General features: G+C 39.3%; 1 long non-coding RNA gene across 2 annotated transcripts in view; it reads right to left on the reverse strand.

Annotated features, from left to right (window-relative positions):
- Positions 1-11: 11 nt before the first annotated feature.
- Positions 12-13,016, reverse strand: part of LOC102986435 (uncharacterized) — a 28,129-nt gene continuing 15,124 nt past the window's right edge. Inside the window, exons 2-8 of one of the 2 annotated variants that reach the window (XR_008617669.1) lie at positions 11,785-12,015; positions 10,835-11,042; positions 9,938-10,458; positions 5,867-8,441; positions 3,826-3,925; positions 2,738-2,781; positions 12-689 (exon numbers count right to left, since the gene is read on the reverse strand). This is a non-coding gene — a long non-coding RNA (uncharacterized lncRNA). The remainder of the gene's footprint in view (positions 690-2,737; positions 2,782-3,825; positions 3,926-5,866; positions 8,442-9,937; positions 10,459-10,834; positions 11,043-11,784; positions 12,016-13,016) is intronic. The other variant, XR_003680273.2, reaches the window with a different exon arrangement.

Here is a 13,016-nt window from a genome sequence, read left to right on the forward strand (position 1 = left end):
ATGCTAACACATATATATGGAATCTAAAAAAAAAAGGTCATGAAGAACCTAGGGGCAAGACGGGAATAAAGACGCAGACCTCCTAGAGAATGGACTTGAGGATATGGGGAGGGGGAAGGGTAAGCTGTGACAAAGTGAGAGAGTAGCATGGACATATATACACTACCAAATGTAAAATAGATAGCTAGGGGGAAGTAGCCGCATCGCACAGGGAGATCAGCTCGGTGCTTTGTGACCACCTAGAGGGGTGGGACAGGGAGGGTGGGAGGGAGGGAGACACAAGAGGGAAGAGATATGGGGATATATGTATAGGTATAGCTGATTCACTTTGTTATAAAGCAGAAACTAACACAGCACTGTAAAGCAATTACACTCCAATAAAGATGTTAGAAAGAAAAATGTCAACTATGGAATGACAAAGTGTGTTTGGAAGTCCCATGATAGAACTGTTTAGCAGGTGACAAGGATCCACGTAAGAAACTAGTGACATTCTGTTTTGTCTCGGAGCTAAATATTTTTTAAAATCTCATTACAGAAAGGGAGGATTAACATAAACAGCAACTTTTTATGAAGGTGGAATATTTTTTCCTTTCTTCATTGTTGAAGAGAGTTGAAAGCTGTCTTCAGCATAAGTTGAGAATTTCTTCTTAACATGGTCTTCACACAGAGAAAGGAAGTCACATGTGTAACTAGAATAAGCAGAATGAAGACATTTATCCCAGTGGTTCAAGATTCCCCAGGCATGGTTAGTGCATTTGCTTTGCGGGCCAGTGAGGTGGTATTTAGTAGGGCCACAACCACTCCACACAAGAGCAGTTGTGTGAATGAGAAAAAGACACCCCCTTCATCCAAGCAGATATATTCTCACATAGGCACATAGATTGCTAAACCAACTGACAGCTGGATTTAACCCCACTTGCCCCCTTAGCAGGTGTCCTTGGGTAGTGCACACACACACACACACACACACACACACACACACAAAAAGCCAGGCAACCCTCAGGTTCTAGCTACATTTAAAGTGAATTTGGGAGGCTCCATTCCTCTTTGCTGCCTGACTTAGAAATAGATAGACACTTCAAATGACAATTAGTCTATTTTCTGGCACAAGACATAAACCTGGATTCCCCACTCCCACGCCTACTTTTCCTGTTCTGTCTCTTTGAGATTGCATTACTTGTAGTCTTGAGTGTTGAAAAGGGAAGATCAAACCCGTTTATTACTGTCACAATCAATATTGATCCCAGGTCTATCTACTGGAATAGATTCTCTGTAGGCAGTGCTTACTGGGGCTCTCAGGAGTTCAGGGAGAATTTATGAGCACAAATCTTTTTTCAGTTAGAGGGGAAGCACATTCAAGATGTACTAAAATAGCTGAAAAGAAGTGTAGTGCCCTACTTTATGAGCACAAGATGAGCTAGTATTTACTAGACAAAGAATTTATGGCTGGGAGAAGGAGATTTCAGCTTATAGGAATTTCTAACTGTCTTTCTTCTTGCTCCAATAGCTCATTGTACAAAACTGGTTTCTGGGAGACTCTGAAAAATGATAAGGTCATAAACAATTGGATAATAACATTCAATTACTAGCTTTCTCAACGAATAATATTGCCTTATGGTTTAGTGCAATTGCAATTTATAAATAGCCACTTAAAATACATTCTTCTATTACATATAGTGAAATATAACTTTTTAGATAGGTTATTACAATAGAAAGTAGCTACCTATAAACCATGCTTTCTTTTGAAAGATTTGCTGTAGGAATCTAAAGAAAGTGTGGACTGGAAAGTACTTTTTCAACTTACATAATTGTAAGACAAGATGAAGCATTTTATACTTTATTATATCTTTTAATTAGATGAGAAATTAATACCCTGTTTTGTTGTCTCTGGTATTCATTTGCAATTACATGCAAGGCTAGCCACAATTTTTTTTAAGTTATAGAATATGGAAAAGATTCACATTAGGGCTTTCTGTTCCAAACAACAAATGAACAAAGAAACTAGACAACTGAATCCTCCCTTAACATCCTGTAGTATGACATTGAGCATGTCACTTCACATTTTGGCATTTTCATGTTTCAAATAGGTGTTTTAACTCCCATTACCCTAAGGTCTACGGTCACAAAATAAGAGCAATGATCACCTCATAAAGATTAGATAGAGTAAAAGCTCTGCTACTCTCTCCCTAACATAAATCCCTATTCTGCTCTCCTTGTGGTCTTGTAAGAGATAAGGGTCAGTTCGAATGGCAAACTAGTGCTCAAAATATCTCCCATCCCTGAAGGTGTGTTTCATTACTCTCTACCTTTCCAAATTCTACTTACAATCCAAAGCCTCTCTAGCAAGCTCTCTCTAATCCATCCTCCCTCCTTTGAGATCTGACATCACTTATACTCATATACTCATCTATCTAATTTTAATGTAATCCTATGCCATCTTACAGTATGTCTGTCTAATATGCATGAGCTTTGTTTCCCTAGCAACACTGTAAGACTCAGAATAGAAAACAAGGTTTCTCTCATTTTTGTTCTTGTATAGAGCTTGGTGTAGAGCTGAGCACAGAACTAGTGCTACTCAATTTAATTCAGTAGAATTGATTCAGCTTCCCTCCAACATACAGACTGTGTAAATTCCCAGAATGTTTGTTTTTGTGATCAATGATCACCCCCATATATACCTCTTCACCCACCACTACAACCTGTATATATATATATATTTCTAACGACCAACACTCACCAGATTTAATCACCATTTAACCATAGTCCACCACTGAATCTCATCTAAAGAACAAGACACATAAAATTCAAATATGTCAAAGGAAATTTACATTAAGATTCACTTCCCTCAAGAGATATATTAATAGTTTGAAAATTAAAAGTGTTTGAGAAAGCATAATCAGCACCATAATATGTGAACAGAGAATGAATGTGGACTACCTCACCAAATGCATGAAAAGAAGAGGAGCTCTAAAAGTTTAAAAGACCGGATAAGGCTATATCAAGAACAATACAGGGCTTCCCTGGTGGCGCAGTGGTTAAGAATCTGCCTGCCAATGCAGGGGACACGGGTTCAAGCCCTGGTCTGGGAAGATCCCACATGCTGCGGAGCAACTATGCCCGTGCGCCACAAGTACTGAGCCCATGTGCCCCAACTACTGAAGCCCGTGCACTGCAATGAAGAGTAGCCCCCGCTCGCCGCAACTAGAGAAAACCCATGCATAGCAGCGAAGACCCAACACAGCCAAAAATAAAATAAAATAAAAATAAAAATAAAAATGTACTTGCCTGAGAGCTCCCTCTGCTGGCCTCCCAACTCCATTTAGAAAAAAAAAGAACAATACATAGGGAACTTCCCTGGTGGCACAGTGGTTAAGAATCTGCCTGCCAATGCAGGGGACACAGGTTCGATTCCTGATCTGGGAAGATCACACATGCTGCGGAGCAACTAAGCCCGTGCGCCACAACTACTGAGCCTGAGAGCCACAACTGCTGAAGCCTGCCCACCTAGCGGCCATGCTCTGCAACAAGGGAAGCCACTGCAATGAGAAGCCCATGCACCGCAATGAAGAGTAGCCCCCATTCGCCGCAACTAGAGAAAGCCTGTGCACAGGAACGAAGACCCAACACAGCCCAAAATTTAAAAAGTCAAATAAAATAAAAATTTAAAAAAAGTTCTGTTAAAAAAAAATAAAGATCTAAAAAAAAAAGAACAATACGTAGGTTTAAGGATAGATTTAGATAAATTCATGAATGAAAGATGCAATATAATCATCCAGAGGGAGAGCAGGAATATAAAATAATGTCTAATGCTTACTGAGCACTTACTGTATATCAGGATCCATTTTAAATGATGTCTCCTTAATCCTCATAATGATCCTTGGTGTGTGGGGGGTGTACTGTCATCTTCGTTTTGTAGAGGAAGAAACTGAGGCACAGAGAGGTAAAGTTGCACAGTTAATCCATGGAAGAACTGGGATTCAAACCCAGAAAATCTGATATCAGGTCTGGAGTTTGAAAACAGGATACCCATTTAACCATGTGGGTTTACATCTGATGGCAACTACTGCACGTTCACCAAGGCCCTGTTCTCTAAAACCCTGGAAGCCACTTTGATCTGAACTTCCAAAGTTGCTCTGAGCACAGACTTTTTGTGGCAGATACAATGTAAGGTGACCCTCAGTGAGTCATACACCCTTGTATAATTTCCTTCCTTTGACTGCAGGATGGAAACTGCAACTTGCTCTAACTAAAAGAATATGGCAAAGATAATAGGATGTCACTCCCATGATTAGATTACATCATATAAGAGTCTGTCTTAGTAGACTAGACAAAGATACTCTCTTACTGGTCTTCAAGAAGCAAATAGCCATGTTGTGAACTGCCTATGGAGATGGTTACATGGCAGGGAGCTGTGGGTCACTGCTGGGACCAGTGACTGTCAGCCAACAACCAACAAAAATCCAAGGTCCTCAATCACACAGTTACAGTATATGAATTCTGCCAACAACCTGAATCAACTTGGAAGCACTTACTTCCCCAGTCAAGCCTCCAGATGAGAACATAGCCTAGCTGACATTTTGATTACAGACTTGTGAGACTGATAAGCAGAATTCTAAGATTGTCCCCAAGAATCCCCACCCACTGGTATACACACATCTTGCCCCAGTTATTCAATCAAACATTAAGCTAAGTGCTATTGTGAAGGGATTTTGCAGATGCATTTAAGATCTGAAATCAGGTGACCTTAAAATACGGAGATTATCCAAGTTTGGCCTAACCTAATTAAGTGAGGCTGAAAGAGGGACTAGGTCCGTTCTTGAGAGATTTGAAGTGTAAGGAGTATTCGACACAAGGGAGATTCTCCATTGCTGGCTTTGAAGAAGGAGAGGGCCACGTGGCAAAGAATGTAGGAGGTCTCTATGAGCTAAGAGAAGCTCCCTCCTGACAGCCAGCAAGGAAGTGCAAGCCTCATTTCTACAGCCACAGGAACTGAATTCTGCTTGGAAAAAGGATCATGACATCCAGTTGAGAACACAGCCTGGCCAACACCTTGATTTTAGCCATGTGAGACTCTAAGCAGAGAATCCAGGCACACCATGCCCAGACTGTCCAGACTTCGACACAACAGTGAGCTAATAAATGGGTGGTATTTGTCGTAATTTGTTTAATTTGTTACACAGCAATAGAAAACTAATATACTTCTCATATTTAGAGTTGACATAAATTGAATTCATAAAATGAATTTCATAAAATGAAACTGAGTCATTTCAATTAAGCAAAAATGAAAACAGCCAGTACAATTGCCTGGACCATAGAAGATGCTAAGCATTTGTGGGACCTTTTTTCCTAACAAGCCTCTGAAATAGAGAATTTCTTCTAACATTGTCAAAGTGACCAGTAATGTTTGTAAGAAAAAAATGTTCACCATTCAGAACAAGTGAAAAATACTAGGCAATAGTCTATGGAAACGCAGTGTGGCCAAACTCTCCTTTGGACATCTGTGATTACCCAGGAATCAAAACCAAGAGAGTAAAGTCACTAAACTTTACTTGCACATCTCAGAATTGGAATTCAAAGAATTCAAGTTACTGTGCTGGTTTTTGAAAGGTAGAATTTTAGGGGGAATTCCCTGGTGGTCCAATGGGTAAGACTTGGCGCTCCCAATGCAGGGGGCCTGGGTTCGATCCTTGGTCGGGGAATTAGATCCCACATGCATGCCACAACTGAGAATCCATGGGCTGCAACTAAACATGCTGCATTGAAGATCCGCATGCCGCATCTAAGACCCTGCATAGCCAAAATAAGTAAGTATTTTTTTAATAGTAGAATTTTAATATTTCATATTTTAAATTATTCCACAACTTACTATTTCTCCAACTTCCCAGCTTTTCACAGTAAAGTCCAAGGATACTGAGATCATGCGGAAAGTTTCAATAAATTGTCTCCTGACTGAATCATAAAACTTGGCGGCTGTGAATTTGTTTGTCATCTACACAAGATGATCTCTGTGCTGAGAATTCAAGTGCTTAAATTCTGGCCTATGTGTCACAGATAATTTTAGTATCGGTTCCAAGGTCTTGGGATACATTCCAATGTAAGTCTGTGTTGTCTGAAATTTGGAAATTCTCCTGCAGCTGAAAGTTTCTCACTTTGTGCTTTAAGAGAAATTACGCACCAATTTAGTTCTATCCGAGACTATGTGGCCTAGAGGTGATTTTACATCACTGGTAAAAATCAATGATTCTCACATACATGTTTGTTGGCCATTTTAGCCCCTTGGGGTTTGAAATTTGTAAGTGATCTTGACCATTTCAGGATCCCAAGTATTAAGATTGAAATGAGGGCATTTAAATTTTACTGTTTAATAAGCAAGAAAGATTCAGCATGTTACATGATGACTTCAGGAGGGTTATGATTGATATTTGAGCACCACAGAAAGGTGCCTTGTAAAAGAGTTCTTTTTCATTAGAAACAAGTTTGAATAAGGAACAAGGTACTTTTCAAGTTTGTGCTGGTAAGGGACAGGATTGGGTGCAATCTCCTGAAATTTTTACTCATGTAAAAAATGTATGACCCCCATAAAGATAAATTTATCCTTTAAAAGATAAAGTAAATTTCTTGAGACAGTGAGCTGTTTTATGTTGGTTGTGAGTTTATCATACGTAATATTTCTCTTTTTTCTGCAGGCACATTTGCTTTTGTGTGTGTGTGTGTGTGTGGTGCACCGCTTGTAGAATCTTAGTTCCCTAATCAGGGATTGAACCCGGGCCCCAGCAGTGAAAGTGCCAAGTCCTAACCACTAGACTACCAGGGAATTCCCACATTTGCTTTTGAATGGAGAAACAGGTCAATATTCAGTTAAGTAAGAATGTTTTCTTTCTTTCTTTCTTTCTTTTTTTACTTTAAACATCAACTAAATTTGCTATCCAAACCTCTAGTCCTGTCCTTAGAAATAACTCTCTAAGGTTGTGAAAGATAATGTACTGCTTTAGAAATGTAGAGGTTCATTGATTTTTTCTTTTTTAAGGAGCATGGTGGCATCTTTTGCTTATGAAAATACTATCGTCAGAGATTCTGACTGGTATTTAGGAATTCACAAATTCAATTTTATAAAGCTTTATACTCATGCTCACCAAAAAGGCTGGTTCACAATTTGATACAAAAAAAATATAGGAAAAGTGCTACCCATTAAGGATTCTGGAATGTCCAAGATGTTCTCAATATATGTTGAAAAATAATCTCCTGTTAGGGCTTCCCTGGTGGCACAGTGGTTGAGAGTCCGCCTGCCGATGCAGGGGACGCGGGTTTGTGCCCCGGTCCGGGAAGATCCCACATGCCGCAGAGCGGCTAGGCCCTTGGGCCATGACCGCTGAGCCTGTGCTCCGCAACGGGAGAGGCCACAGCAGTGAGAGGCCTGCGTACCGCAGAAAAAAAAAAAAAAAAAAAAAAAAATCTCCTGTTAGAATGACCTAGTGGCCTACCAGGTTTTTTTCTAAATTTTATCCTTGGGGTAAAAGGGATGGGGATGGGCTCTATAAGATCAGTAAAACACATGAAATGTACAGCAGGTCAAGGAGCCTTTCCATATGGGAAAAAATAGAGGATTCTGAAAGCAATCTTCCATACAGAATATGAATATTAGGAGATTCTGGAAGCCTGAAAAAATTATTGGAAGGGAAGAATGATAGCCCAAGGTATGGAAAGATAAAGCACAGTTAAGTACAATGTAATAATCAGCTCTCTCTCGGCTCTCTAGCTATCTCTTGAATCACATTTCTTCGATTTGCTTATGAGTCCCATTATTTCCCCACAACTCAGGTCCCAAAGCAGAATTCAGTATCTTTCCTAAAACACTGCTCTCATGGATGGCACCACCACCAAATGTCTAAGACTCATCCTGCCACTCTTTCACAGCCTGTGTAGAGTCAATTACAAAGTCCCTTTGCTTAAAGCTTCTAGATACTATCAGATTCCTTCCACTGCTTCATTCCCATTGCTTTGGTTTTAAGACAAACCCTAACCGTGTCTTGTCTGAAGTATTGTAATAGCCTCCTCCTAACTGGTCTCCCTGCCCCCACTGCCACCATGTCTATCCCTTCCCCATACTCCCAGCCAACCTCTGCTCTGCCAGAAAGATCTGTCTAAAAATCTTAACTTTCCATTTCCTTGTATGATTTCCCTTGGCCTAAAGAATATAGTCCAAACTTCAGTGTGACATGGGAAGTTTTTGTGATTCGGCTTCTACTTGTTCAGCTGCTTTTCTCACGGTTCCTCCATATGCTGAACGTCCTGCTCACACAAGGATGCCTTCCCCACGTGCTCTTCTCAGCCTGTGATTCCCTTTTCTCCTTTGTCTGTCTGATCAACCTCTCCTTGTCCTTCTATTTCTTGACTGCCTACTCAGTTGATCTCATTTCTTTCATTCATCCATGAGCAAATAACTGTGAAGATAGAAAGCTGAATTAGCACACAGCCTACCCTCAAGAATCCTAGCTCAGTAGAGTTCAGCGTAAATACAGCAGCAGGTTGAAATGGGCACATGTACCGAGAGATGCCTGGTGCTGTGCTGTGAGGGTTCAGAAGAGGGAAACAAAACAACGGTTTTTGCATTTGCATCCTATCGCCATCTTTCTTAGCAAAAATTTAAAACCACAGACTGCAGACTGACCCAATATAGTGTCTCAGTTATTCCCCAAACATTACATATTTAAATTTATTCCTAGCATAAGCCATAGCTAAATGCAGCAATGGTGTTGCTGTAATATCATGTACAAGTGAATGTACTTCCTTTTTTTTTTACTGTTTTTTGCTAGGTACTAATATTCAACAAACATTTCACGTATAAACACGATATTGAAGTTCGTTCAGCTGTATTACTGTGGTTTATCTTTTGTTCTGGTTCATAATCAATGATTTTTTCCTAAATGGACTTCAGCTAGCTGTATAATAATTCAGCCACATTTACTTTATATTGTGGCTTGGTATTAGTTAAAGTACTGGCTGAAATACTGTAGTGGCATTTGCTTTACTGTATTATGTGATCTCCAGTTACCAGTAAACTTGCTGTGTGGCTGCCTGCTATATGCCAGTATTCCAGGAAATCAAAGCATTTCTTTTGAAATTTGCAATTGCCACCTTTCAGGGCTAAGAGTTCTGCATACCCAGAATTGATGCCTTCCTGCTGGATTACAGTATTGGTATTTGCATGAACCAAATAATACATTTTTCCACACAAAATCAATTTCAATACATGTTTGATAATGTGCACTCATCCCCATATCCCATAACACAAATTTCATTATAAACTGGAGGCATATTTTATATACCAGCAAATGTCAGCAAATAGAGCACTTCCAGTTAAGGGACTTGGGGAAAGATCTGTAGAGGAAGTAACATTTCAGCTGGGCTGTGATGGATGGTTTTGTAGCAACACAGGACTTACTGAGAAAATAAAAGCAAGTCTAGGAGGAAAATTCATGAAGGTAGGAAAGTTCAGGGTATAATTGTGGCCCCACTGTAACTCAGGAAAACTCCGATCAGTGTGTATGAAAGGAATTTTAGGAGGAAAAATTGAAAAGCTAGATCGTGGAGCCAGATCATGGAGGCCCTGAATGAGAGGCTGTGAGTATAGAAGTTCACTCTGTAAGAAATTGGGAGCCATTTAAGGGGTTTTTGTTTTGTTTTCATCGGGCTTTAATTGAAATATAACATCGTGTAAGTTTGAGGTGTACAGTGTGTTGGTTTGATAATTTATATATTGCAATATGATTACCATCGTCATGTTAGTTAACACCTTTATCATGTCAAATACTTATTATTTTTTTTGTGTTGAAAACAGTTAAGATTTACCCTCTTATCAACTCTGAAGTTTATAATACAGTATTGTTGACTATAATCACTATGTTGTGCATTAGATCGCCAGGATTTATTTACCTACCTGTTTTGGGTTTGTACACTTAAATATCTCCCTACCACTGGGCCCTGGTAACCAGCATTCTACTCTCTGTTTTTACAAGTTCAGTTTTTTCCTGTTCTGCATATGTGAGATCATACAGTATTTATCTTTCTCTGTCTGACATCTCACGTAGTGTAATGCCCTCAAGGTCCATCCATGTTGTTGCACTTGGCAGGATTCCCTTCTTTCTCATGGCTGATTAATATTCCACATCTTCTTTATCCATTCATCTGCTAATGGACACTTACGTTGCTTCCAAATCTTGGCTCTTGTGAATAATGCTGCAGTGAACATGGGTGTGCAGATATCTCTGAAGGGTTTTTATTTTAAGAATGGAAATAGTACAATAGCTGCCCTTTGAAAGAGATTAACCTGGCAGCAGCACTCGAAATTGATTAGGGAGGAGCTCTGGGAGGTGGGGGACACCTGTAGAGACGCCAGCAGTGCACATAATGTACCATAAATACGATGAAGGTCTAAACCTGAGCAGTAACACTGGGAGCCTGCAGAAAAAAGAAGACAAAGAAAAATAGGGTAGAGATTGGATTGAGAGAATTCATTAGTTATTTGGATGTGGAAGGCAAAGGAAAGAAGAGGTAAAGTTTGCTGTTGGTACTTGGGAGAATGGTGGTATGAGTTAGGACAGAACTAAATGTTCATTTTGGAATGCACTGAATCACTGAATATGAGGTGTCAGAGGTCATTCAGATGGAGCTTTCCATTAGACAGTTCACAGTTTAGGAGCAGGAATGAGGCCAGATCTGAAGATGCTGATTTGGTGGTTGTGTCAGCCACCAGTGTCAGGAATGTGCCTGACAAATGTCTTACTGTAGGGAAAGTAATTAACAGAAGGTCCCAGCTATTGGACTGTAAACTCACCTCAGTATCTGAGCTGAGGACATGCATCTCACAGGTGACTTCCAGACAATGAGTAGGTGCAGTAGCAATACTAAGGCAGACCAGCTCAAGAAGACAAAGCATTCCATGTAAATTCGTGCAGCAGCTATGGAAAGCAGCATGGAGTTTCCTTGAAAAACTAAGAATAGAGTTACCAAGTGATCCAGCAATCCCGCTCCTGGGAAGATATCTGGAAAAGATGAAAACCCTAATTCGAAAAGATATATGCACTCCAATATTAATAGCACCACTATTTACAAAAGCCAGGACATGGGAGCAACCTAAGCATCTACTGAAAGATGAATGGATAAAGATGTGGTACATATATACAATGGAATATTACTCAGCTGTAAAAAAGAATGAAATAATGCCATTTGCAGCAACATGCATGAAGCTAGAGATTATCACACTAAGTGAAGTAAGCCAGACAGAGAAAGAAAAATATTATATGATATCACTTATATGTGGAAACTAAAAAATAATACAAATGAATTTATTTACAAGATAGAAATAGACTCACAGGCACAGAAAACAAACTTATGGTTACCAAAGGGGAAAGAGAGGGGTAGGGGTAAATTACAAGTGTGGGATTAAGATACACACCACTATATATAAAATAGAAAAACAACAAGGATTTACTGCATAGCATAGGGAACTATACTCAATATCTTGTAATAACCTATAATGGAAAAGAATTGGAAAAAATCTGTATATGTATATAACTGAATCACTTTGCTGTACACCTGAAACTAACACAATATTATAAATCAGCTACACTTCAATTTTAAAAAATAAGAAAGAAAGAAAAAGAAAGAAAGAAAGAAAGAAAGAAGAAAGAAAGAAAGAAAAAAAAAAGGGAGAAAGAAAAAAGAAAGAGAAAGAAAGAAAGGCAAAGCATCCCAGTGTCGGCCAACTTTGGTTCAAGGACTCACCCATAGCTTTGCTGAACCTTCCATTGACTGTGGTGAAGTCTACAAGGTCCCACCCAAACTTCTTTCTTCCCATTTTCTTCTCTCTTCCTCACTTGGGATCAGACTTGCATCAGGGTCTGACGTGTCTCCCAACCATATCTGACCTCTCCCCATTGTTTTTTAGCACAAGCATTTTACACTGGCCATAATTTCCTTATTGAATGCTGTCTTGGCATCTGCTCCTCAGAGCACCTAGATTAACACAATAGTTATTTGAAAGAGATGGTATATATTCCGTATGCCATTTTGTTCAATTAGAATTAATGTTCAAAATAGTGATCTTAAAATTTTCTAAGATCTTGAATCATTAAAGCAATATAAAAGTATCAAATTTAACTCATAAATTATAAAATTATATTTAGTAGGTTATAGCTTTACATGAGGATATTATGCATTTATATTTAAAAGATTACTTTAAATGGAAAGGGGGAGTCATTATAAGAAATTCGAGCGGCTGGTTGTATTAACCTCCAGTAAATATTCCAGCGTTACAAATCATTGAGTTGGAGTCACAGATAAGAGTGATCTTTGAGGCAATGCAGTACCCCAGGTAATTAATGTCTTTATTTTCCAGCTACTCGGAAAGATGAGGATCCATTTATGTTGTTCTTTGGAACCCTTTTCCAACTTTTTAAAACTTTTCAGCAACATTACTGCTTCTAATATTAAAAAATAAATGCTGATAATAGATGTATTGTATAAATAAGATGGATAAATACATTAAAAAACTATCTGACTGGGCTTCCCTGGTGGCGCAGTGATTGACAGTCCACCTGCTGATGCAGAGGACGCAGGTTCGTGCCCCGGTCTGGGAGGATCCCACGTGCGGCGGAGCGGCTGAGCGCGTGAGCCATGGCCGCTGGGCCTGTGCGTCCGGAGCCTGTGCTCCGCACAAAACTATCTGACTAACCAATCACTATAGCATATTACAATAAGTTTAGCAAACACTGTAGGTCTTTTTGATTGCAGGCAGCAAATAATCTAATGTTTCTCTTACACCATTGTTTCAAAAGAAATCCATACTCTCTAAAAAGGAATTACTTAGAATCAATCAAAACAAATGATTTAATCAATATAATAATTAGGTTAGCAACTGAATCATTCAAGCAGTTACGGTGTTCAGGTTTATTGATATGAGTATTCTAAAGGCCGGTGTAATTTGAGAATTGTAGCTTTGCTAGAGAATGGTAGTG

Source organism: Physeter macrocephalus, chromosome 6 (genome assembly GCF_002837175.3).
Source record: "Physeter macrocephalus isolate SW-GA chromosome 6, ASM283717v5, whole genome shotgun sequence".
Lineage (NCBI taxonomy): Eukaryota > Metazoa > Chordata > Mammalia > Artiodactyla > Physeteridae > Physeter > Physeter macrocephalus.